At 41.1% G+C, this 25,537-nt stretch overlaps 1 long non-coding RNA gene across 2 annotated transcripts in view; it reads right to left on the bottom strand.

Moving 5' to 3' along the window:
* Positions 1–25,537, bottom strand: part of LOC149122626 (uncharacterized) — a 79,607-nt gene that overhangs the window by 53,598 nt on the left and 472 nt on the right. For both annotated transcript variants that reach the window (XR_016219739.1, XR_016219737.1), the window contains exon 2: positions 23,475–23,540. This is a non-coding gene — a long non-coding RNA (uncharacterized LOC149122626). The remainder of the gene's footprint in view (positions 1–23,474; positions 23,541–25,537) is intronic.

Below are 25,537 nucleotides of genomic sequence, written 5' to 3' on the forward strand. Positions count from 1 at the left end.
CTGTGCAGGGGACAGGCAGGGACTTGGGTTTATAACACAATGAACTCGCTGACACAAACGAGGCTTGGAGGTTGAGGAATCTCCGGAAGGGAGTGCCCAGCTCTTGAATGGGAAGCAGAAGTTTCTAGAAAGGGAGAAGGCTATCTTTTGGCTGGAATTTGAAAGACAAACGTGACTGTGGATTGGGAGGCAGAGAAAAAAGAAACTTGAAAAGTTCTGCAAAAACATGGCATGACTGCAAGACTGGTTGCAAAGTGGTGGGGAAAATGGTGTTATTGAGGATGTGAGTGGTAAGTTAATGTCAAAGGAGATAGGTTGGGGAAGATGTTTCTGGAACTTTCTGATTAATAAAAAAAATTGAGTTTCACTTAATTTTTAAAAATCTGCCTTATTAATACTAATATTTCAAGGAACTTACTTGGTTTATTAAAAGAGTGGCTAATATAGGCTATGATTATATTCATTGTATACCAGAAGCACCATGTTAGGAGTCAGCCCACACTCAGCCTGGCTACTAACATCAGGAAAATGTGAGGATACTTTAAAAGATTCCTGCAAAAGTGGAATTAAAATGTTTTATTTTGATGCAAAAAATGAATTCTTCAGATTTTTCATAACATGCATTTTCCACGAATTTTTGAAGACCCTTTGGATTGCACATATTCCAATTTTTTTGCCAAAATAAATTTGCTTTTTTATTTCATTTTCAATAAACTTCTTTTTTTAAGATTTATTTTTATTCATTTGAAAGACAGAGTTATAGAGAGAGGTAGAGACAGAGAGATTGGCCTTCTATCAGCTGGTTCACTCTCTAGATGGCCACAACGGCCAGAGCTGCGCCAATCTGAAGCCAGAAGCCAGGAATTTCTTCCAGGTCTCCCACCTGGGTGCAGGGGCCCAAGGACTTGGGCCATCTTCCACTGCTATCCCAGGCCATAGCAGAGAGCTGGATCAGAAAAGGAGCAGCCAGGACTAGAACCGGCACCCATATGGGATGCCGGCACTTCAGGCCAGGGCGTTAATCTGCTGCACCACAGCGCTGGCCCCTCCATAAACTTCTTGAAGCACTATCATGCTATTTAATCACACTTTCAGAACTTACAACATAGCCATTGATTTTTACAGATGGGGTTAAAATGCCTCTAAGGTGTGAGTCCTCACTTATCAGTAAACACGGAGTGAACAAATAGGACTCTTTTAGCCATACTTTTATTATAAATAAATACAGCATTGATATCAAAATATGAAAATTAAATAGAGATTGATTTTTACCCTAAAATGACTACATCAAAGTCTCAAAATACTGTTTTACTGATTTTTGATCCAAAAAAACAGATGTAAGTTGAAGTCTGTTGCCCAGCCCATGAAGCAGTGAGGCCCAATTATTGCTGGGGGTCCCTCAGAGCTGCTTTACTTAGGCATACATTTCCTCTGATGATTTTTTTTTCTAATTCTATCTGAATGTTATGGAAGTCATATAAGTGCAGTTTTGAGCTGATTGGTTGATACTACATGAGTTAAATGAAGTTGCCTTCAGCTTTATGAAAAAAGTCACCTAGAAAGTGTGATTTGAGAATTTTGTGGAAGATTTCATTTCTCCCAAATCTGTCTTCAAACTCTTCCTATACCCAAATCCAACCTCCATCATGAACTGTCTGCAGTGTGAGGGCATAGGAGCAGTGGGCAACGAGCTTCAGAAACACCTAAGTCAGTGTTACACCTGGTTTGAGCGATACAGTGCAAACATTTGACAACCCATGAGTGCCCTTTAGATCTGAGGAAATTAGTCTCATATGTATTGAGACAGTTGAGATACTGTAGGGACAATCAGAGTCCTAGGAGACAAACTACTGAACCCTAAATTGGGGCCAGTGCTGTGGCATAGCAGGTAAAGCCCCTGCCTGAAACATTGGCATCCCACATGGGCCCCAGTTGGTGTTCTGGCTGCTCTACTTCTGACCCGGCTCTCAGCCAATGCACCTGGGAAAGCAGTGGAAGATGGACCAAGTGCTGCACCCATGTGGGAGACCTGGAAGAAGCTCCTGGCTCTTGGCTTTTGTCTGGCTCAGCCCTGGCCATGGAAGCCATTTGGGAAGTAAACCAGAAGTTAGAAGATGTTTCTCCCTTTCTGTCTTTCCCCTTTTTCTCTCTGTAACTGTACCTTTCAAATAAATAAAAATAAATGTTCAAACAAACAAATCAAGTCTGCCATTGCTGTGGTCCCCTGCCATGCAATCCAAGGCCTGGGACTCCCTGAGGTCAGTAAGTCTGAGAAGAGGCCCACTGACCCACGGAAGCTGGCATTTCCCCCTGTTCTTTTAAAAAAAAAGAACCCCAGATTTTATTTTCATACTTCAGATGGCCTGAGAACCAGCTCAAAAATATCTTATTGCACAGTGACAACTGACAGACTTAGCTAAACACATTTAAGATAGATTAGAAACAAGGCTCGCCCTCCACAAATGTCTGCATTCAGATCCTCATTCTGTCACTCTTTTCTCTTCAAACAAGGGCAATAGTAGAAACTGCCTGACAGCGATTTGGTGGGAATTCAGTCAGGTGTTTTAAACAAAGCTTTTGATACACAGAGATCCATATATAGATTAGAAAAATCAGGAAGGATCCCCCAAAGGAAGTGATGTGTGGATTGAATCTTGGACTTTTAAAGCAGACTGTGTGTGTGAATGGAGAATGGTGATGGCCAAGCGTGAAGAACAGCATGTGCTATGCCTCAGAAAAGAGAGAGCATGAGCAACTGTGGGTGTGAGAAGGGAAAGGGAAAACTGGATTCATGAATGGTTGACATGTTGGGAGCAAATAGCTTATCCAGATAGGACTGCAAAGTACGATTTTTTTTTTTTTCCTAAAGCTTTGTGGGGAATCATTGCAGGATTTTAGCAAAGAGGTCAAAACAACCTAATTTGTGGTTGGAACCATTACTTAGGCAGTGACAAAGAGAAGGAAAGAGAAGGGCAAGTCGAGTCAGAGGTCTTCATTAGGAGACTGATAGGGTACTGCAGGTGAGGGATCCTGGTAAGACTTGGTGACTGATGATGGTGGGAAGCAGGACAAGTCAAGGAGCTTAAGAAGACTCCAGATTCCTGGTATGGATAACAAAGTGGGTGATCAACTGAAACACAAGATAAGTTTGAGGTAGGAGAAGACAGAGGTCACAAAACTAGTTTGGTACATGCCTGGTGGTGGAACCTGGGAAGCATACTGTGAAAGATAGGGGTTTGAAGCTTGGTATACCAACTTAGAAATGTAAAAGATTGGCATCATGCAAGGTCACTGTAGAAGAGCACATAAAACAAGGGGGCCATACAGGAGAATCTATGTAGAAAAAGACAATCACTCTTTTTCCCTAAAGCGTTGTGGAAACTCACTAAAAGAATGCACTTTTTAAAAACTATCTTCTCAGCCGGCGCCGCAGCTCAAAAGGCTAATCCTCCGCCTATGGTGCCGGCACACCGGGTTTTAGTCCCCATCAGGGGCACCAGATTCTGTCCCAGTTGCCCCTCTTCCAGCCCAGTTCTCTGCTATGGCCCGGCAGGGTAGAGGAGGATGGCCCAAGTGCTTGGGCTCTGCACCCACATGGGAGACCAGGAGAAGCACCTGGCTCCTGGCTTCAGATCAGTGCAGTGCACCAGCCACAGCAGCCATTGGGGGGTGAACCAACGGAAAAGGAAGACCTTTCTCTCTGTCTCTCCTCTCTCACTGTCCACTCTGTCTGTCAAAAAAATAAAAATAATAAAATAAAATAAAAAATAAAACTATCTTCTCCTAGACAAGATCACTAAGCTCCCTCGCTACTCTGCCATCTCAGAAGTTCCTACGTTGTTAACTTATTTTTTGAGGGGGGGAGCTGTTGTAGGAAGTTTTGGTCAATGAGAATACAAACTTAGGAAAGTATTGCTATAGTTTGGATATTTGTTGGGGTGCCCCCCCAAAGGCCAATGTGTAAGTGGCTTGGTCCCTAGAGGCTTATATTAATGTTTTATGAATTAAGGGTAGTGACTTAATCCAATTGTGATGTCTGAAAGTGGGACTTTGGATTAGATTGGATTAAGTTTCTGGAATGAAGCCCTCATGATCAAATTAATCATGGTGACATTATACAGAAAGGCACATGGGACTGGAGGGAAAGCATGTTTTCTCCCTCTCTCTTTTTGGCTCACCACACCACCCTTCCTCTGTATTCGTTCCACCCTCATCAGATGACAGATTTGCCCAAATAAAACTTCTTATGTCATAAGTAGCTTCTCACAGGTATTGGTTGTTGTGAAATCTTGATTAATACAACTATTTTAAGATTTTGATGATTAATCCCTAGTGTGTAAGGACTGAGCAAATTCATAGTTTCTAATGCCTTATACTTCATTGCATGAAAGGAAGTCTTTAGTGTCTACTCTTGGGGTAATAATTTCTGCGAGATCGTGTCTACCTCAAACTGCATTTCTCAAGAGAAGACACTGGCTTCAAATGCAATGGGTGTTTTTAAAATGAGGGTCTTCGGATTGGAAGAATGTTCCATAGAGCTACAAGTGGGAGAGGCACACTGTCCTCTATTGTGAAGTTTGGCAGGCTGAAATCAGCTTAATTATTTATTTATTTTATGTACTGAGAGGCATGGACAGGCAATGAAGCTCCACCCCCACCACCACCACCCTGTCTATTCCCCCAAACACCAGTAAGAGCTGGGAATAGACTAGACTGAAGCTTGGAACCAGGAACTGACTCTGAATTTCCCACACTGGGTGGCATGGACGCAACTACTTGAGTCATCATTTGCTGCCTCCCAGGGTGTGTGTTAGCAGGAGGCTGGAATTAGGTGCACAGCTGGGACTCAAACCCAGTCACTCTGATATTAAATGCAGGTATCCCAACTGCTACCATAATGGTTAGACCAAACTCTCATCCCAGGAAGTGCGCTCTTAACCACATTTTTTTCTGGCCAGGCTCAACATAAGACAGAAAGGCACGTACTCTGATACTGCAGTTTCTCATATCTAGTGAACCTACCTCACATACTATATTAAACACAATTGAAACAATGTAAAACACTTCATAAAATTCCTATAGTAAGTACTCAACAGATCGTGACTACAGTCAGCATTATTATTATTTCCTTTTAAAAAGTTGTATTCAGTATTAAGGAGGGGGCTAAATCGAGAAATGTAAAAACAGGTCAAGTTCAGGTCTTTGTCCCAATCATAGTAAGGACAAGTACACTTGGTACTTGACATCTCAATACCTCAAGGGTTTAGATTTATAGATGTTCATGTTCCTGATTCAAGAACACCTTGCTTTATCCATCAAAACTAGTGGCAGATTAACTGAGTGTGAATGATCTATAACAAACAGAATTTGAGCTAGGAACTAGAAGCAAAAGTGAGAAATAAATGGCTAAATTGTGAAAAGCATTCCGATGACCTAATATGAGATTCAATGCAGCACTGTTGATGAAAAAAAGTCTCCTTTTTGGCTGATCTTTATTCTCACTTTTCAGACAGAAAACTTTCCCATTGTGTTTATATGCCCACCTGCATTTACGTACTCATCACAGGTCAATACATTCAAGCCTCAGTTTTAGACACAGCAACAATTTTATGCAAATATATATATAGTTCTGGACCCAAAACCATGTTACCTCCTGACTTGTGAAGTGGTTCTGATTTACTTTCCTATTTATAAACATATCAGACTCAATCATGTCTCACTATGAGAGGTAATTTCTTTTTTTACTCTATTTCAAATTACCTTGCCCAAGTGGCAGTGAGAATTAGGATTGGTTTAAATCACCCGAACAAGTAACCAACGTTTGCTGTATTCCAGCAGTATGCTAGATATTCCCCCAAAGAAACAGAAAAACTTCACAATTTGCCAGTGTTCTCCATTTCTGTACCATGAATGTGAAAGTGGAAAACCTCCAAACAGTGGCCAAAGAAAGGCTGAGGCTGCAATAGTTTGGAAGAAATGTTGAGGATGCAGATCCCCTGCTGTGTGCGCTGACCCTTAGTTGGAGGTGCTGTGATCTGACTCTGAAAGTTCCATCCCCCCCCCCCCCCCCGCCCCAGTTAGGTGAGGCAGCTCTGTGCTGGGAAAGCCTGGACTCTGTCTGTGGTCTTGTGTAGTGCTGATGCTGGCAGAACAGGCCTTGGACATCACAAACCTACGCTCATATACCCATCTGCGAAGTTCAATGAATCCTTGCAGTTGTTCCATGGACAGTGATTTGAAATGTTCTATGTACAGGGTAATAAATCAAGAAAGTCAGCTTGAAGTTTGAAGAAACCAAGTTTGAAGTTGACATACATGAGCAAGTAACTCTGGGATGCCAGATGGGGAGGTCCAGCAGTGATGGGGAATGTGCTCAGGAGCAGGGTCTAGAGGAGAAGCATAGGTGAGCTGAAGGCTCCCACAGAAGAGTGCTGCTGTGGAGCCCAGCGGACCACCCACACAGGAAGTAGGATGTCACAATTTCAAAGTGGGAAAACCAGGAGAGACCTCCACTCTGAAAATATGGTGGAGTAGATCACACACAAGCTTTCTGTGGGGAGCAACTCGGACTAGACTAAGTTACTGGAATTAAGACTTATTCTATGCATCTGCTCTCCCACAATATGGCGCTGAGAAGGGAAACAGCTTCTACACAGCTGCCTCCAGTTCAACCAATAAACTGTAGGACCTGCTCCTGATTGGAGGAGAGCAGCGTACTCGGCGTGTGGGTAGCAGAGTTGGGATTGGTGGAAGAGGACTATAAAGGAGGAGAGAGACAACATGCACCAGGAACATCTAAGGGGAACATCTATCTGAAGGAACACCTGTGCAGCCCCCGAGAGAGCCGGCCGGCGGTGTGCCGCTCCCCCGCGGAAGTGGGGAATGTGGCAGGGGGAACCGCCCTTCCACGGAGGTGGAAGGGACGGCAGCCAACCCGGGAAGAACCAGCAGCAAACCCGGGGAGGGCCGAGCAGACAAAAGAACAGCGCAGGGTCCTGTGTCATTCCTCCACGAAGACGGGGAGCGACAGCTTTCTCTTGCAAAATGCTTGCATAATCTGTGCAAAAAATAACCAAAGTGTTTCTAAATGCATAGCTTAACTTCTAGTAAATTAATGAAAATACAAATCTGCAAATGAGAGGTGGGCAAGTGGCAATGTTTCTGAGCTAGGAAGACATTTTGTTATCTCAGGAAACAAGCAGCTTGTCTGTAACTGCCCTGTGGAAATTGGAGAGAAGCCTTGTGCCACTGCAAGATCCTTCCCTAAAGCTACAATGTTTTATTTTTCCCAGGTGTGTGAAATTTTACTTAATAAAATTTTGTGGGTTTTTTTTTTAAGAAATGGGGAGTAAAAGTGGACCCTAATGTGTACCATGGAGTCTAGGAGATCATTCATCGATTGTCACAAATGTACCTTGGGGTGGTAGACTGAGGGTGGGGGTGTTGGTGACCATGGAGAAGTCTGTGCCTGTGTAGGAGGAAGGTCTGTGCTTTCTGCTCCATTTTGCTGTGAACCTGAAACTACTCTTGAAAAATAAAGTTTATTAAGATAACAGAAAGAATGAGGTCCTGAGATTCCTGGTGGAAGCAGATGCAGGCCTCTCTAGAGAACAGGTGCACTCAGTATAGAATTCCCACAAACATACATGCACTCACAATCACAAATCACAAAGAAGGGATAAGTTGCACGAGAATCGGTAGACAAAATGACGAACTTGGAGCCCGAGAGCTTCCAAACCTATAACAACCAACTGCGGTATAGGAAACAAGTTTTATATATTAAAAAATTTAAATAAATCAAAACCAAAGAAAAAGAACTAGTTGCTTTTTGAGACAAGAAAAGTATATTTTAAAGAAATGATTACAATTTCCAGAAATAAACTAAGCAAGATAAAAGTTTTGGGTGTTTTTTTATAAGATTTATCTTATTTATTTGAAAGGCAGAGAGAGAGAGAGAGAGAAGGAAAGCAGAGAGGGAAATCTTCCATCTGCTGGTTCACTTGCCAAATGACCACAATGGTCAGGGCTGGGCCAGACTGAAGCTAGGAACCAGGAGCTTCATCTGGGTCTCCCACATGTGTGCAGGGGCCCAAGCATCTAATCTGTCCTCCACTACCTTCCCAGGCTATTAGCAGGGAGCTGAATGGGAATTGGAACAGCCAGGACAAAAACCAGCACCCATGTGGGATGCTGGCATCATAGGTGGTGGTTTAACTCACTGCACCACAACACTGGCTCCCAAGAGAAAAGTTTTATAAAACAAAAACCAGGGGCAGGAGCTGTGGCTGCCTCCTGCAGTGCCAGCAAGCCATATGGGCACTGGTCGAGACCCAGCTGCTCCACTTCCAATCCAGTTCTCTGCTATGGCCTGGGAAAGTAGTAGAAGATGGTCCAAGAGCTCGGGCCCCTGCACCTGCATGGGAGACCTGGAAGAAGTTCCTGGTTCCTGGTTTTGAATTGGCCCAGTTCCTGCCATTGTGGCCATTTGGGAAGTGAACCAGTGGATGCAAGATATCGCTCTCTCTCTCTCTCTGTCTTTGCCTCTGCTTCTGCCTCTCTGTAACTCTTTCAAATAAATAAATAAAACCAAAGAACTCAAGGTGTTAAAAAGCATATTAATACAAGCAATCAGATAATTTCTATACCTCCAGAAAGAAAGATCTGTAGAAATTATCCAGAAAATAGAACAGGAAAACAAAACAGAAAATGTGAAAATAGCAATATATTCTGTGGAAGGGAGCAAAACAAGATACAATCAATTTGACAAACTGTTTGACATAATCAAGTAACCTTGAAGTTGTACACATTCTGTTATCCAGCATTTTCCCCTTAATATGACTGTGGATCTTAGAACAATCACAGTGCTCCTGTAGGCCAGGATCTAGGCACTAATTTCCTTCCTCAAAACTGATCTTCCTAAGGCAGCAACCTCACCCACAAGAAACTTCTCACCTCTTGAAGGCAGCCCATGTCCAGTGTGGGAGTACACAGGGCAGGCCTCCTTGCCCAGATTTGGAACAATCTGTAGGATTGCAAGCAAGCTCTAGAGCGGAGGCTTCTTTCATAACTGCATCGCAGTTTGATTTTTCTTCCTATTCAATCTTGTTTAATTCAGTTCCTACCAATGCTGTTCCAAAGAGCACTCACCACCAAGTGAACACCCTATATATGTAAGTTCATAATATTCTTGCAAAAAAAAAAAAAATCCTGACAATGTCCTAGAGTGAAACCCCTCCAAATTGCACCAAAATCCCTACACGTATTCACTGCAATGACAGCAAACACTTGGAAACAACAAAGATGGTCATCAAAGGGAAGATGGACAAACCCGATGTGTTTATACAATGTAAATAGTGTAAATACTATTACACACCTATTAGATGTTACCTTCTAAGTATGTACCAGTGGAAATAAACGATCCCCATCTTGATGAAGATTAGCTTTTTGGGGGGAAAGGGAGGGAGGGAGGGATGATTAACATAAAAATAGATGATGGATAGATAGATAGATAGACAGATAGATAGATACATGATACAATGTTAAAATATTCTATATGCTTTGGGAATAGAAGTTAAGCAAGGGTATAATAGCTTTAATTAGAGTGGTGGTCAAGATAGGCCTCACTAAGAAGATAACATTAACATTTGAGTGAAATTTGATAAATTTGTTAATGAGGCTATCCAAGCAGGAGAAATATCAGGTGCACAGGTTCTGAGGAAGGACCCTATTTGGAAGTCTGAGAAAGAGTAGATGAAGTTAGGGGCTGAGTAATACAGAAGCTGTGGAGAAGGACCAGCTCATGCAAATAATAGGGATGTCAAGGGGAAGGACCAGCACGTGTAAGGATTTGAGTTGTGGCCCCAAGTGAGGTGGAAGCATCAGAAGGGATTCGGGCAAATGAATGGCGTGTTGTAACTTAGATTTTGAAAAATGTACTTCTAGGTGTTGGGTTGTAAATATACTGCAGGAGACTATGGTGAAATCAAGGAGAACAATTAGAAGGCTATTAAAATAATCCAAGCAAGAGATGATGATGACTTACACAAGGTTGGTATAGTGACAATGATGGGAAGAGGTTGGATTTGTATATATATTAAAGGCAGAGAATCAGAATTTTTTAAAGAATATCCTTTCGGAATTTGGGGTGATTGGTAGCAGAGAGTTCTCTTTTTTTGTGGATTTATTGTATTAATTTGAAAGGCAGAGTTACAGAGAGGGGTGGGGGTGGGAAAGATACATATCTGCCATCTGCTGTTTCACTCCTCAAATGGCTACAATGGCCAGAGCTGGGCCAGGCCAAAGCCAGGAGCCAAGAGATTCATCTGGGTCGCCCACATGGGTGCAGGGGCCCAAGCACGTAGGCCATCTTCTGCTGCTTTCTCAGGCACATTAGCAGGGAGCTGGGTCTGAAGTGGAGCAGCTGGAACATGAAGCAGTGCTCATATGGGATGCCAGCACTGTAGGCAGCAGCTTTACCTGCTACAACATAGCGCCAGCCTCCAGAATTTTTTTTTATTAAACGATGTGGGGTGTGAAGGAATTGTCTTCAGGAATAACACCAAGATTGTCTTCCTGTTAAACTGGAAGTCTAGGGTTTCCATTAAATAAAGGCAAAAAGAAAAAGAACACAAGTTTGACCATGAAAATGGTAATTTTGAGATTCCTGTGATACATCCAAGAAGTGTCTAATATGCCATTGGATATGTAAGTCTGGAGTTCAGAGAGAAATGTCATCAAGATATATATATATATATATATATGTATTACATATTAGGACTATATATATAGTATATATAGTATATATATACATTATATATATTATATATTTTTATATATTATATATTATATATATATATTAAGACTTCAGAGCCAGTGCTGTGGCATAGTGGGTAAAGTCACTGCCTACAGTGCAGGCATTCCATATGGGCGCCAGTTCAAGTCCTGGCTGCTCTACTTCCATTCCAGCTCTCTTGTATGACCTGAGAAAACAGTAGCAAATAGTTCAAGTCCTTGGGCCCCTGCACCTGCCTGGGAGGCCTAGGAGAGGCTCCTGGCTTCTGACCAGCACAGTTCCATCCATCGTGGCCATCTGGGGAGTGAACCAGAGGATGTAAGACACACACACACACACCCCTCGGCCTCTCTGTAACTCCACCTTTCAAATAAATAAATAAATAAATCTTTTAAAAAAAAACTTAATCAGTATGTAAGTGGTATTTCAAGTCATGAGGCTGATTGAGCTCATCAAGGTAGGCAATTTAGATAAAGAAGAGCAAAGCAACATAAAAGCTGAGCTCTAGAATGTGTGTATATGAAGAAATTGTCTTTTTTATAATTGAACTTTAATTGCCTAAAACACTAACTGCCTCTTGAGTAACCACACAATAAATTAGTGAGTGAACTATTGAATGAATATTGGACTACCACACAAATTTTTATTTAAAGGAAATGCTTTAACTGCTCTTTTAATGTATAAATAACTGTATACCCTGATATACATTGGAGTATAAATCGAAGTAAATCTAGTTTTATAGGATGTATTCTATTTTCTTAAAATTTTGTTCATATATTAATGAAAATTACTAGAATAAAAAGAAATTGAAAACAAAAAGAATAGGAGGTCGGCACCACGGCTCAATTGGCTAATCCTCCGCCTGCGGCGCCGGTACCCCGGGTTCTAGTACCAGTCGGGGCACCGGATTCTGTCCCGGTTGCTCCACTTCCAGTCTAGCTCTCTGCTGTGGCCTGGGAGTGCAGTGGAGGATGGCCCAAGTGCTTGGACCCTGCACCCGCATGGGAGACCGGGGTGGGGGGCAGGGGGGGCGGGGAGGGACACTTGGCTCCTAGCTTCGGATCAGCACGGTGCGCCGGCCGCAGCAGCCATTGGGGGGTGAACCAATGGAAAAGGAAGACCTTTCTCTCTGTCTCTCTCTCTCACTGTCCACCCTGCCTGTCAAAAATAAAAATTAAAAAAAGAATAGGAGAAAAGCAGATCAAAACATGTAATTGTAACATTGCCAAATGTCACAGTGAGTTCAAAATAAGGACTAAAATATGTTCTGTTAAATCTGATAACTACCAATTCATTGATAATCTGAACAAGAAATATTTCCTATTCAATAAATGAGAACCTCCAAGAGTAAACATGCAGCCAGTGCTGTGGTCAAGCCACCACCTGCAGTGCCAGTACCCCATATGGGCACCGGTTCAAGCCCCGGCTGCACCAATTCCAATCCAGCTCTCTGCTATGGCCTGGGAAAGCAATAGAAGATGGCCCAAGTGGGGCTGACACCATGGCTTACTTGGTTAATCTTCCGCCTGCAGTGCCAGCATCCCACATGGGTACTGGGTTCTAGTCCCGGTTGCTCCTCTTCCAGTCCAGCTCTCTGCTATGGCCCAGGAGGGTAGTGGAGGATGGCCCAAGTGCTTGGGCCCCTGTACCCACATGGAAGACCGGGAAGAAGCACCTGGTTCCTGGCTTCGGATCGGCGTAGCTCTGGCCGTGGCGGCCATTTAGGGAGTGAATCAACGGAAGGAAGACCTTTCTCTCTGTCTCTCTTTCTCACTGTCTACAACTCTACCTGTCAAATAAAAAAAAAAAAAAAGAAGAAGAAGATGGCCCAAGTCCTTGAGCCCCCGCACCCAGGTGGGAGACCTGGAAAGAGCTCCTAGCTCCTGGCTTCGGATCAACCCAGCTCCAGTTGTTGTGGCCAATTGGGGAGTGAACCAGATGATGAAAGAACTCTCTCTCTCTCTGCCTTGCCTTCTCTCTCTGTGTGACTCTGACTTTAAAATAAATAAATCTTAAAAAAAGAGTAAATTAAAACTGGGAGAATCTTGAATATAGATGCAAAGAAAGAAATCTCTTCATGGCTAGACATGAAATACAAATATCATTTCTAAATTTGATGGAAATTAACTTGGAGAAGTGAAGAGATTAATGCTAGAAGAGAAGGAATAATTGATGTAATTATTGGTTGTTATGAAAGGGGATAGATTCAGGTGGGATTTGCTCTAAATCAGAAAAGGAATGAATGAATTATAAATGTAGAGTCTTTAAAGAGATGATCAGGAACTTAGAGTGCATTTTCTCTATGAAGCAGGAGGTTTCAGAAAGAAAGAGCAGGAACAGGCTTTTGGCCTAGTGGTTATGACTTCAGTTAAGATGCCTGCATTCCACATCAGACTGCCTAAATTCACTTCTTGGCTCTGGCTACCAAGTCCAGCTTCCTATCAATGTAGATCCAAGGAAGCCGCAGATGATGGCTCATGTGGTTGAGTCCTTGCCATCCACGTGGGAAACACAGATTACATTCCTGGCTCCTAACTCCAGCCCTAGCCCAGCCCCAGCTGTTACAGGCATTGAAGGAGTAAACCAGTAAATATGAGAGCTTGTTCTCTCTCTCTCTCTCTTTCTCTCCCTCCCTCTCAAATTAAGAAAATAATCTTCAAAGATATTTAATGAGCCATTTAGTTTCAAAATCCACATTCACGTGAGTGATGGCTGGACTAAAGGATACAGAAATTTGTTGCTAGAAAAGAAAATAATGAAAGGAAGAATTAGGAATCCAGAATTTTCAAGACACATGGGAATGCCTATATAGAAAGAAAAGTTTGCAATGTATAATGTGGTCAGGAATGTGAAAAAATACTGCAATATCTGACAGATGCTAAAGACATTTTCCCCAGTTTTCAAATACATTTCTGTCAAAGGATGTTATGATCCTGGCAAAGGTTCAGTAACCAGTAGTGACAAATAGAAGGAAGAAAATACACCTACTGTATATTAAACACTGTGCTGAACACTTTATATAGATCATATAATTTAATCTTTGTAGCAATCCTTCTATAACTATTATGATCACAATAATAATAACCAATTAAGAAACACAAGGAAGCTGATGCTATTACTGTTCAAACGAATTTCAAAGCCCACACAATTATTAAGTGATGGGGTTGGGCTTTGAACCAATGTCTTGTCTTTTTATCCCAAAGCATAATACAAAGGGATTTTTAAAAAATTCTTAGCAAGTGTGTATTCTGAAAAAATTAGGCATGGATTTCATATTTTTTCACTAAAACAAATTCTTTTCATCTCCTTTTCCATGAACTTTTCAAAATGCCCTCATGTTGTTTCCACTATACAGTATAAGATTTATGTAATTTAGGAAAAACTGACTCTTCCCCCCACTGTACCCATGGGTACATCCTAATTGGCTATAACAGCTCTTATATTCCCTTAATCTCAACCAAAGTGACTGGCTCAGGAGTTGGCATATGATCTAAGGGAAGCCAGTCAAAATCATTTAGATTCAACTCCAGGATTAAGATTGTGTTATGTGGGACATAATCAAAACAGATGATTGTAGCTCTAGAAGCTGCCAGCAAGCATCGTGGGACCACAAAGGCAGAGAGCCTTCCTTGAAGCTTGAGATAACACCAATAAGGGCAACTGAGCCATGGAGAGAGGGACAGGAGGTGTTGGTCCATATTTTGTAAATCATAAATTGAGACTTTCTTCAAGCTTACATTTGTTCAATTCTTTGAGTAATTAAATTCCCTTTTTTGCTTATATCATTTTTGATCAGAGTACCTAACTGATTCAATACCAAAATATGAGATGTTGAAATATAAGCATTTGCAAGCAAATCAAGGTTTTAGGGAGATAGGTAAAAAGCAAAACCTGCTTTGAGTATACACCTATCACCCTTTTAACACCTCATCCTTGGCTTGTTGCCCATCTACTCCTGTAACAACTAAAAATTCTCTCAGTAACTACCATGGTTTGAATCTGGTTTGTCTCCTTCAAAATTCATGTTGAAATTTAGTCTCTATTGTGAGGTATTAAGAGATGAAATCAGGTGGGTTCCTTTAGAAATGATTAGGGCTCTGACCTTATGGATAGATTGCTCTATTCATGTGATTAATGGGTTAAAGGGTTAACAGGTCAATGAATTACCTCAAGAATGGATCTGCTATAAAAAAACAGTTTGGTTTAAATCTCTCAAGCACTCTGTCTCTCACCATGTGATGCCCTACACAGCACAGGCATGCAGCCAACAAAAAGACCATCATGAGATACATCTCCTTGACCTTGGACTAGAACTGTGAGTCAAAATAAATCTTTTTTCTTACCCAGTCCCTGGTATTGTGTTATTGACAATGGAAAATGGGCTAAAACAGTTGTCCTAGTCTTGTTTCAGGAAGAAGGACATATACATGAAATTTGTAGCCCTCTCATTTTCTGGTAGGGCCTGGGTCTCCTCTCTAGATATTCTTGAGAGTCTCAGAGTTAAAATACAATGGATTCAGGAGTTTCTCCATGGTCCTGAGCTGACTCTGGCAAAAAACTCATATCTCTCTAGAAGTTTGAGTTTATCACACAGACATAGGGATGGCTTACTTAGAATTTTAATTAGTCCAAGATGACGGAATAGTGACAGGACAGTCTGATTTACTCAGGGTGAAATTAATATTTAAAAAGGGAGAGAGAGTAAAATCTCAGGATAAAGCTATGGGAGAGCCATGGTGGGAGATTGTCAGAGCAGGAGAGGCAGTCCAGACCTAAAAAGAACAAAAACACAGAAGACCTGATGACTTGGATCTAGGGAAAAGGACATCTGCCCCAGCAATCCAGGTGAGAGGGGATTCCAAGGGCCCACGGCACTGCTGATACAATGGGAGGGAAAGTTTAGTGAACTGCTTTTGGAGTTCAACATGGATTCCCCACGACAGCAGGCAACCATTCACCCAGAGGTGAAAAAAAAAATGCAGCACGTCTCTCTCCCTCCCCACCTCCCTGCTACAGGGGAGACCTGCAGCCAGTGGGGGGAGAGCTGATGCCATTTTTAGACACAGGTAGGTGCAATATCCCAAGTCACCCTCCACCCAGCAATTCAGAGGAAGCCAAAGAGGAGGTCCTCTACTACAATTGCACCATGCCAGTTGCCCAGCAATAGGAGGGGAAGGGAAATGCCACCTGCGGGACTCTCCTACCCACCCAACACAATTGAGAAGCGAGCAGGGTTGCAGCAGGCAGGTACTTTCTGCAACTGTGAACCACAGATCCAACCATAGAAAAACTCACCTTCCCCACTGACACCAAGCTGGTTGAGAGGATCACACACTGACAGAAGCTCTGGGAACACATTAGTTTCCTTATAGCCATGATTGGTTAGCAGGGCAGAAAGTCCCATTGGAACCCCATGACCTGGAGAGCCCTAGGAGCTGAGTCTGAGAAAAAGTGACTCCATAAAAGGAGGCAGAGCATGGCTAGGTTCCAGGCAATCACAGAGCGCTTCTCTGCACTCTGAGGGCTCCTTGGTTGCCTACAGCAGCTCATAGCAAGGGAACTATACTCACAGGAAAGACTCCATAGATGAAATGTGCAGCTCAAAAGCAGTACAGATGAGTGCTGAGCACACTGGGGAATAATGCCTGGGCATTCCTTAGCTGGGAAGATAAGAGCTGGTCACACAAACAGAGGTGACCATTCTTCTCAATCCAGTTAACCAGAGGGGAGCTCCCAGGCCCAACTGGGGTCTAACCCTGGAACTCGCCACTTCCTGGAATACTGAACAAAGCACCCTGGCCACATCCAGCAAACACCTCTAGGTATTTACTGAAAGTGTAGATGTTCCACTAAGCCACAAGACACAGATCAGAGATAAAAGTCATCAGACAAAAAACTGGGAAACCGAGAAGAAATGCATAGATTCCTAGACACATACAACCTACCTAAATTGAGCCATGAAGACATAGAAAACCTAAAGAGACCCATAGCCAAGACAAAAGTTGAATCAGTAATAAAGGCTCTCCCAACAAAGAAAATCCCAGGACTTGATGGCTTCCTTGCTGAATTCTACTAGATATTTAAAGAACTCCAATTCTTCTCAAGTTATTCGAAACAACTGAAAGGGAGAGAATCTTCCAAGATTCTTTATATGAATCTAGCATCACCTTAATTCCTAAACCTGAGAAAGATACAATAGAGAAAAAAAAACTACAGACCAATTTCCCTGATTAACATAGCCATAAAATTCCTCAACAAAATACTCACCAATTAAATCCAACAACACATCAGAAAGGTCATCCACTCAGACCAAGTGGGATTTATCTGTGCTATGCAGGGATGGTTCAACATTCACAAATAAATCAATGTGATACATCACATTAAGAAATTACAGAACAAAAACCATGTGCTTATCTCAATAGATGCAGAGAAAGAATTTGATAAAATACAACACCCATTCATGATGAAAACTCTAAGCAACTTGGGTATAGGAAGAACATTCCTCAACACAAAGAAAATGAAATCAGCATATTAAAGAGTTATCTGTACCCCCTTATTTATTGCAGATCAATTCACAATAGCTAAGACATGGAATCCACCTAAATGTCCTTCAACTGAAGACTGGGTAAACAAATTATGGGATATGTACACCAGGGACTACTACACAGCGGTTAAAAAAAAGAAATCTGGTCATTTGCAACAAAATAGATGAAACTATAAAATATCATAGATGAAACTAGAAAACGTCATACTTTATGAAATAAATCAGTCCCAAAAGGACAAACACCATATGTTCTCCCTGATCTATGATAACTAATAGAGCACCTAAAAAGTAATCTATAGAAGTGAATTTGACACTTTGAGAAGCAATGACTTGAATAGCTCTTGTCTCGACTGTTGAGGAACAGGTTTTTTTTCATACTATTTGTTGAACTCTTTACTCAATATATAGATAAACATATGTGTGCAAAGTTAAATGAAAATATATCTTAGTAAAAAAAATAAGAGTGGGAATAAGAAAGGGAGGAGGAAGGGGGTGGGAGTATGGGCAGGAGGATGGGAACAGTGGGAAGAATACCATACTTCTAAAGTTGTAACTGTGAAATGTATGAAGTTTGCGACTGTAAAGCTGTATAGTTCTGCCTTCATTCCTATGGAATAACTTCTAAGGGTACAGTTTAAAAACTTGCCATGGGATCCTAAATCCCCTTAAGCTAGGTAGTAGAAATAGAATTTTAAGTGTTAAAGTGAGCATCTGGATAGGATTAAGCATTAAAGTGATCATACAGATAGGATTAAGTGTTAAAGTGATATAAATAGGATTAAGTGTTTGGTAATATTAACAGATAGAATTAAAAGAATGAATGCTCCAACATGGGAAGCAGCCCATACAGCAGACCCATAGAACGATTGATTTAAGTAGCACTCTGACCTTAGAATCAGCCCTTAAGGCATTCTGGTCTGGCTGAAGAGCCAATGAGAATATTTCAGGCATGGAAAGTCAAGACACTGTGGCAAAAAGTGTCCTACATGAAGGACCTCTGTGGTTGAGATCCCAATGGAAAGAAGTGGTTATCAAAGAAGGATGTACTTTTCTCTGAAGGGAAGAAAGAACTCATACTTTATTTATGGCCCTGTCTAAATATGGATGGAGTCAGTGGATTGAAAAGGCTTCCATAGCCTAGGCAGCTCATGCCAAGAGCTTCAGATGATAATTGACATCATACATAAGAGTGTTTTTTTTTTCATTTTTTGAGAGGCAGAGTAGACAGTGAGAGAGAGAGACAGAGAGAAAGGTCTTCCTTTGCCGTTGGTTCACCCTCCAATGGCCACCACGGCCGGCGCACTGCGGCCGGCGTACCGCGCTGATCCGATGGCAGGAGCCAGGAGCCAGGTGCTTTTCCTGGTCTCCCATGGGGTGCAGGGCCCAAGCACCTGGGCCATCCTCCACTGCACTCCCTGGCCACAGCAGAGAGCTGGCCTGGAAGAGGGGCAACCGGGACAGAATCCGGCGCCCTGACTGGGACTAGAACCCGGTGTGCCGGCGCCGCTAGGCGGAGGATTAGCCTAGTGAGCCGCGGCGCCGGCCCATACATAAGAGTGTTAATTGTTAAATTAACAACAGGAGCCACTGTGCACTAACCTCTCATGTAGGACCTCTGTTCTCAAAGAGTTGGATTATGAGAGTTAGTAGTAAAACTTGTCTTCAAAGATTCACTTCTTTTTAGCATATTAAGTGAAGGTTATTATATTTCATAAGCTATAATCATATTAAAGTGCTTGCAAAAGGTGTATCATTCTTAAATGCTTAAAAATAAGAAATTAAGGTTAAAAAATAAATTAAACCTCAGAAAGATTTACTTTTATTGAATTAAATAATACTTTTTCTATATTATAAAAATAATCCTTCTGGTGTTCTGTTGCACAGTAAGGAAACAATAGTTAACAATAACATACTGTATATTTCTAAATGGCTAGAAGAAAGACTTTCGAATGTTCACACTGCAAAGAAATTTTGACTATATGAAGTAATAGATGCTAATGATCCTAATTTGATCATTAAAATGTATGCATGTATTGAAATGTTATATTGTACCCTATAAATATTTACAATTATTGTGTGTCAATAAAAACAATTAATCAAATTAAAAAATTATACAAACAGCAATAAAGCTATTATATAGGCTGGAGTAGAGTGCAGAAGTTAGATTCATTTGATGTAATGAGTGCTTAAGTGTATTTTCTTAGTCTTAAAGTAAAAAATGGATGGAGGCAAAGACAAGAAAATGAAGTGGGAATTTCTCTGGGAGAATGATGTGTTTAATCTTGAATGACAGTTCTTTTTTAAAACAGGTAAGCTAAAGAAGCATTTTAGACTCTCTAACTATTAGACCACTATTAAAAATGTCTGTGAATTCAGAAATCTATCTATATGAAATTTGGATTTTTCATATAAAAATATGCTAAAAAAATCACAAAACTGAGTCAGTATTTGTTACAGATTCTTATGTTACCTGTCAGGCAGTCAGAATGAGTGAGCTGTGTCTTGGTCATTCACTTCACAGGATAAGAGACACAGCCCTTCCTCTAAACTTCTTTATTATATAATGTAGTCACTGCTCGTAGACTTCAAATAACCCTTAGAAATCTCAGAACTATGGAAACAGAATGATATGGATCAGAAGCTGCCTGGCAGGAAAAAAGAAGGAGCTAATTTAATTTAAGGAGGTTAAAACTTCAACTAGTCTTTGAAGGAAGTGGTTGGTGTACTGAAGGATGACACTGGGGCCATCTCTCACCTTGAGGGTAAGGTCCAGCAGCCCTGGAAGCAGAGGCAGAATGAGGGTTTGTTACCTCATCTTTTGTATTATCTTTTATACCCAGTGTTCATGTCATTTGGCTTCCTACTTTCACCACTTCCACTTTAAATATCTTTGTCTAACGCCCAGGCAATCATCTTACACTTTGCACTAGCCCTGATCATATGATCTGCTCAAGCATCATTGGAGAGAGTGTTCTCTCTCCCAAAGGCGAGAACCTGACAAGGGCCTCGAGGCTCTGACACTTAGTAACACAAATATTTATGAAATTAATAAAGACAGCGGTGCACTGATTTGGATAATGAGGTGTTTGGAGAGAATGCTAGGACCAGTGTTCAAAAAGCAGGGTTCCCTAGAGCCTCTCAGAGAAACAGACGTGCCCTCAGTTGTTGGACCCGGCTGACGACAGCCCTTGTGAAATGGGCTGGGCCGGGGCTAAGAAGCTGGCTCTTTTTGTCACCCATATCATTTAAAGTTGGCAATTATTTGATGCTATGAGAACTCCCTCACAGAATTCCAATGAATCATTTTCCTCAGTCACAATTCTGAAATGAGCATTATACGCATTTGTGCCAGATAGACATTTTATTAGACTTTTATCCTCCTGGTGTGTATGTTGGACAACCAGGCTCAGATCTGAAGGTTGGAATCTGAGTTCTGGTCCCTGCCTCACCTCTTACTAGATTGTGCAAGAATTGTACATGATTCTCTCTCCCCGGACTCCAAAAGCATATGTTCCTCTCCAAAAGGGCATCAATAGATCAAGAGAAAAGGAACCACGCTTTTCTCTCACACATATTTTCATATATTTGAATATTGATACACACAAACCAACAGAAAGAGAAAATAAAACAGACTTAAGTTCAGCAAATAGGATGAAAATCTTGGCTCTACACTTTCATTTTCTTGCCTGAAAAACATGTTATATGTATCAAACTTGAAGGGAAATATGGCTAAATTAACAATTAAAGTATTTTTAAGCTTTCTGACTTTTCTTTGCCTTGGGGATGATTCTACACTTTTTGAGATGCCTACAACACGAGAGCACTAGGAAAAAATATATTACATCATTCTTCCTTTTATTTCAATATTTATTGAACACTTACCATTGTCATAAAACGCCTCTAAAGCATTTTAAGATCATTTCAAATATGAGGGCTTTATTCTGTTTTTATAGCTGGGCTGTCTCTATACAAAGTAAACTGAATTAGGCTGGCTCAGCCCCATACCAATTTCTTGACCAACATCTTCTCAAAAAATCTCAAGTGGAGTTCTAGATATTTTTTCTATAGAAAATAGTTTGATTGCCATTGAAAAAGTGTCAGCACCAAAAATACCAAGATGTTTCCTTCTGCACAATTCCATGTCACTTTTGTTTCCAGGGTGTAGGTATGACTAACATAACTAATATTCAGGAAGACACAAGGTAGGTATGGGCAGAAATATAGATGCCTTTTAGATTCAGAGATGTATGACCAGAAAAATGAAAGAAAAACTGTACAAGATACTAATCATTGGACTATCTACATGTTGTGTTTAATTTTTGTTTTCTAACTGTCATGTTTTTGGCTTTTATATAGCTTTAATAAATATAAAATGCAGTAAATATAATTTAAAAATTTAAGTATTTCCCTCTTCCTTTCTTTCCATTCTTTCCTGACAATTCATCCTCAAACCATTAGTTAAGGCAGAGCAGGACAGACAGATAGGAGTGGGAAGAAGCATTCAAAGCAGAATATCAAAGTCCACACTGGGTGCAGAGGACATGCACACAGGAGGTGCCTGGCATGGGCTTTTAGGGCCCAAGCAAGATAAGGAAGTTGTCCATGAGGGAGGTGAGGTACATGAGTTAAAGAATCAGAGTTCAGGGAAGTGAGACAGGCACATCTACAGAGGGAGAATGCCCATGGTAAGCGACCAACTTTTGTGAGTCAAGGGACCAAGCAGGGTTAGAAGGGGCATCTGCACGGCAGGGCAGCCTAACAGGATTAGAAGGATATTTGTGCATTACTGAAGCCTGATACCATGTATTAAAGCCCAAGGGGATGACGAAAATGCTCAGTGGGTAGATGGAGGGGCACTGGTAAAACAGGATGTCACAAAGCAAGAGGGGTGAGGACAGCTCAACTTGGGCTGCTCCATTTGCCCCTATAAGCCATGGAAGGTCATGACAATGTTCATATTTCAGCATCTCCATTATAGCTCCCAAACAAGAGAAAATGGAGATCTGGGTTTATATCAATATGACACGAAGACATGGGAATAAAAAGAAAACTGGCCACAATTTTGTGTCAAAAATTTTTAAGTTGCTTGGGAAAAAGCCTGTCACTTTCCATCTGGTTTTATTGGTAATAGTATTTTACATGATTCCCTGGGCTTGAAGTGAAAATTATTCAGTTTTTTCCATGTGACAAGGCTAGAACCCACTTGTATTTCTCCTGGCATTTACACACATGCAGGTTCAAGCCAATTTTGGTGCCTGACATCTTACAGGGCTTTGATAAGGAATTCAGGCCTTGGAAAATGCTAAACATTCAGCACATGTAAGACAAGCATGCTACCCACCTTGATTCTCACATCTGCAATAGATACCAATAACCAGACAAGTACTGTGACACCAAGAACCAAAGACTCAGAATTTTTTTTCACACAGGACTCCAATTAGTCATTACCAATCAGCAGAATTATGTAAGAAAGAGAAACTTATTTACCAATCTTGATATGAAAGTAACTGAACTTTGGTTTGACATGAGCTTTATCATAGTAAAGAAAACAAAGTGTAGCAAGATACCAAAATTTGTTCAAGACCTGGGGGGGAATAGTAACATGGGAACTAACATCAATGGGAGACACATTTTTAAATCCTAGAATTTGTAGGGTGCAATTCTAGTCAAACAAAATATTGTCCCTTCCCAGTCCCAAGAAACTCAATGTCCATTTAGCTTCCATTGGAGGAATGGAACAAGCAAGCGAATCAGGATCACCTGAAAGTTTCATGGCTCATCAAAGCAAAGCCCTATCACTTCCTCCGAGAAATGGTTAATACAACACTTTCCTTCCAAGTCCTAGGGAGGCAAAGAAGAAAGTAGGAGGTTGGGACAAAGTAAACATATAAAATTATGTGTTGGCTGTCTTTGCAAATGAAAGAGAACTAATGACATGACAGCTTTGTGTGATAACAGTAACAGCTAATATTTATTGAGAATTTGGTGACACAGGGACTTTATGAGCATCATACCATTTAACAAACAAGCAACCTTTTGAAGTCAATAATTTTAGCAGTATTTTGCCAATAAAACTCTACAGCTTACAGACATAATGACTCAAAGTTATAAAGAGCCAGGATTCTGGCTTGGGCTTACTTGGTATGGAAGTCTGGGTCCTTGTCTTATGCAGAATTGTCCCCCTCTACTCCATGCAAAAACAAACTGAAGAGAAATTCAGAGAAGACAAATGCAAGTGACATCTGGGACATACAAAATCCACTGCTCACAAAATTAGATTTTTCCCTGGTAGGTTTTTCTATTTGAAATTAAATATTAATTCATGCATGCCTGTCAGTTGGGTAAACAAGAACATTATACAGTGCCTTTAAAAAGGAAAATGGGAGAGAGAAATTGATGCATAATTTTTAAGTTTCTGCCTAAGTTGCCTGCATCTTATATCTGGTTTGAGACCCCAGCTTCCCTGTTTCTGATCCAGCTTCCTGCTAATGCAATCCCTTAAGGGGGCAACAGACGAGGGCTCAAACACTTGGGCCCCTGCCACCCACATGGGAGACCTGGATTGAGTTCAAGGCTCCTGGCTTCAGCTTGGCTTGGCCTCTGCCTTCAGCCTGGCCCTAGCTGTTCTGTTGCAGGCATTTGAGATGTGAATAATTGGATAGAATATTCTCTCTCCCTCTCTCTCTCTCTCTCTCTCTGTGTGTGTGTGTGTGTGTGTGTGTGTCTTTCAAATAAAATGAAACTGAATACAAAAGATTTTTTTTAAAGAATTAAAAAGAATATGGGAATGGTTTGCCGCTGACTATGTCATCTGACAGACAGGGAATTGAAGCAAGTCAGGACCCATTGCAACCTCCCCTTGACTTTCAGTTCCTTGTAGGCAGCAGGGTCACCAGATCTCCCCAGAGCTAGAGGAGAAGCAGCCAACATCAGCTTTTCTTCACCTAGATTATAGCTTGTCAATGGGATCAAAAGAGGAAGTAATGGAAGAAGAACATCACATATTGAAGAGAACAAATGCTTAAGTATCACCTCCAAACCGGACTCAATGGATAAAAACCTGACTCCAACGGATACAAACTAAAGCACAGTCATTGTGGCACAGTGATTCAGAAAGAAGGGAACTTTAAACTGGATTATGTTTTAAGACAGACTTCAATAGGACTGGAGCAGAAAGTACAAGAGAAAAGAGGAATGAGCAAAGACATGAAGGGAACTGGATCAGTAGGGAAAAGATGGTCAGCAGTCCAAGAAGAGGGTTCCATAAGGAGACTATGAAGGTTTGTACTGGAGATTGATGTGGAGGACAGAGGCGGATTAGAGAATGAAGAAGAGAAGGGCTAGGGCAGATATGGCTTGAATGCAATCATCATTAAAGAGGAGTTGGGAAGAGTAAAAGCCGCAGAAGACTTTTGAAGCCACAGGACTTTAAGTATTTCAAGATACTGTAAATGCTGTACTTCTTTCAAAAAGCATAATAACTGCTTTATAAATATTAACTCATTTAATCATCATAAAAATTGAATATTATAAGAAGTATTATTAACCCCATTTTATAGAGTATATTGGTCTTAGCTGCTCTACCTGGTTGCTTCTGGTTTATCACATAGCAGAAACAGAGAGGACACAATTATCTCATACTAATGGGTTACATTTCTAGTTACCATGTCATATAAAGTTTTATTATTTAAAACCATCTATCACAAGCAGAAAATATCTGTTGTTAGCTACAACTTAATTACAAAAATATAATGATGCAATTTTTAAAAATAGGCAAAATACTTAGATAATAACTTCATGAAATAGAATACCCAAATGGCAAATAGGTATATTAACAATTCCTCAAAATCAGTTCTGATTAGGGAAACAAATCAAAATCACAATGATGTATTACCACAACACCATCAAAATCATTCATATTAAAAAGAAAATGTCAGAGTGGGGAATAATGTGAAGCAAGTGGCATTCACAAGGACTGGTGTTATCAATAAAAACTGGTAGAGGAGGTCCGGCAAGATGGCGGAATAGGAAGGGAGCACACTGATAGTCTGGGGAGAGATAGTTTAATAAAAGTGGAGATACTGCAGGTTCAAGGAAGAGTAGGGGAGGAAACAGCAGAAGAAACTCTTCCGGAACACGTGACTCACAGCGGACCTGCGTGGAGAGCGTGGGAGCCCACAGTTCGGGACATCAGCGGCAGA

Source organism: Oryctolagus cuniculus, chromosome 13 (assembly GCF_051225735.1).
Source record: "Oryctolagus cuniculus isolate XC-2025 breed Fujian yellow rabbit chromosome 13, ASM5122573v1, whole genome shotgun sequence".
Classification (NCBI taxonomy): Eukaryota; Metazoa; Chordata; class Mammalia; order Lagomorpha; family Leporidae; genus Oryctolagus; species Oryctolagus cuniculus.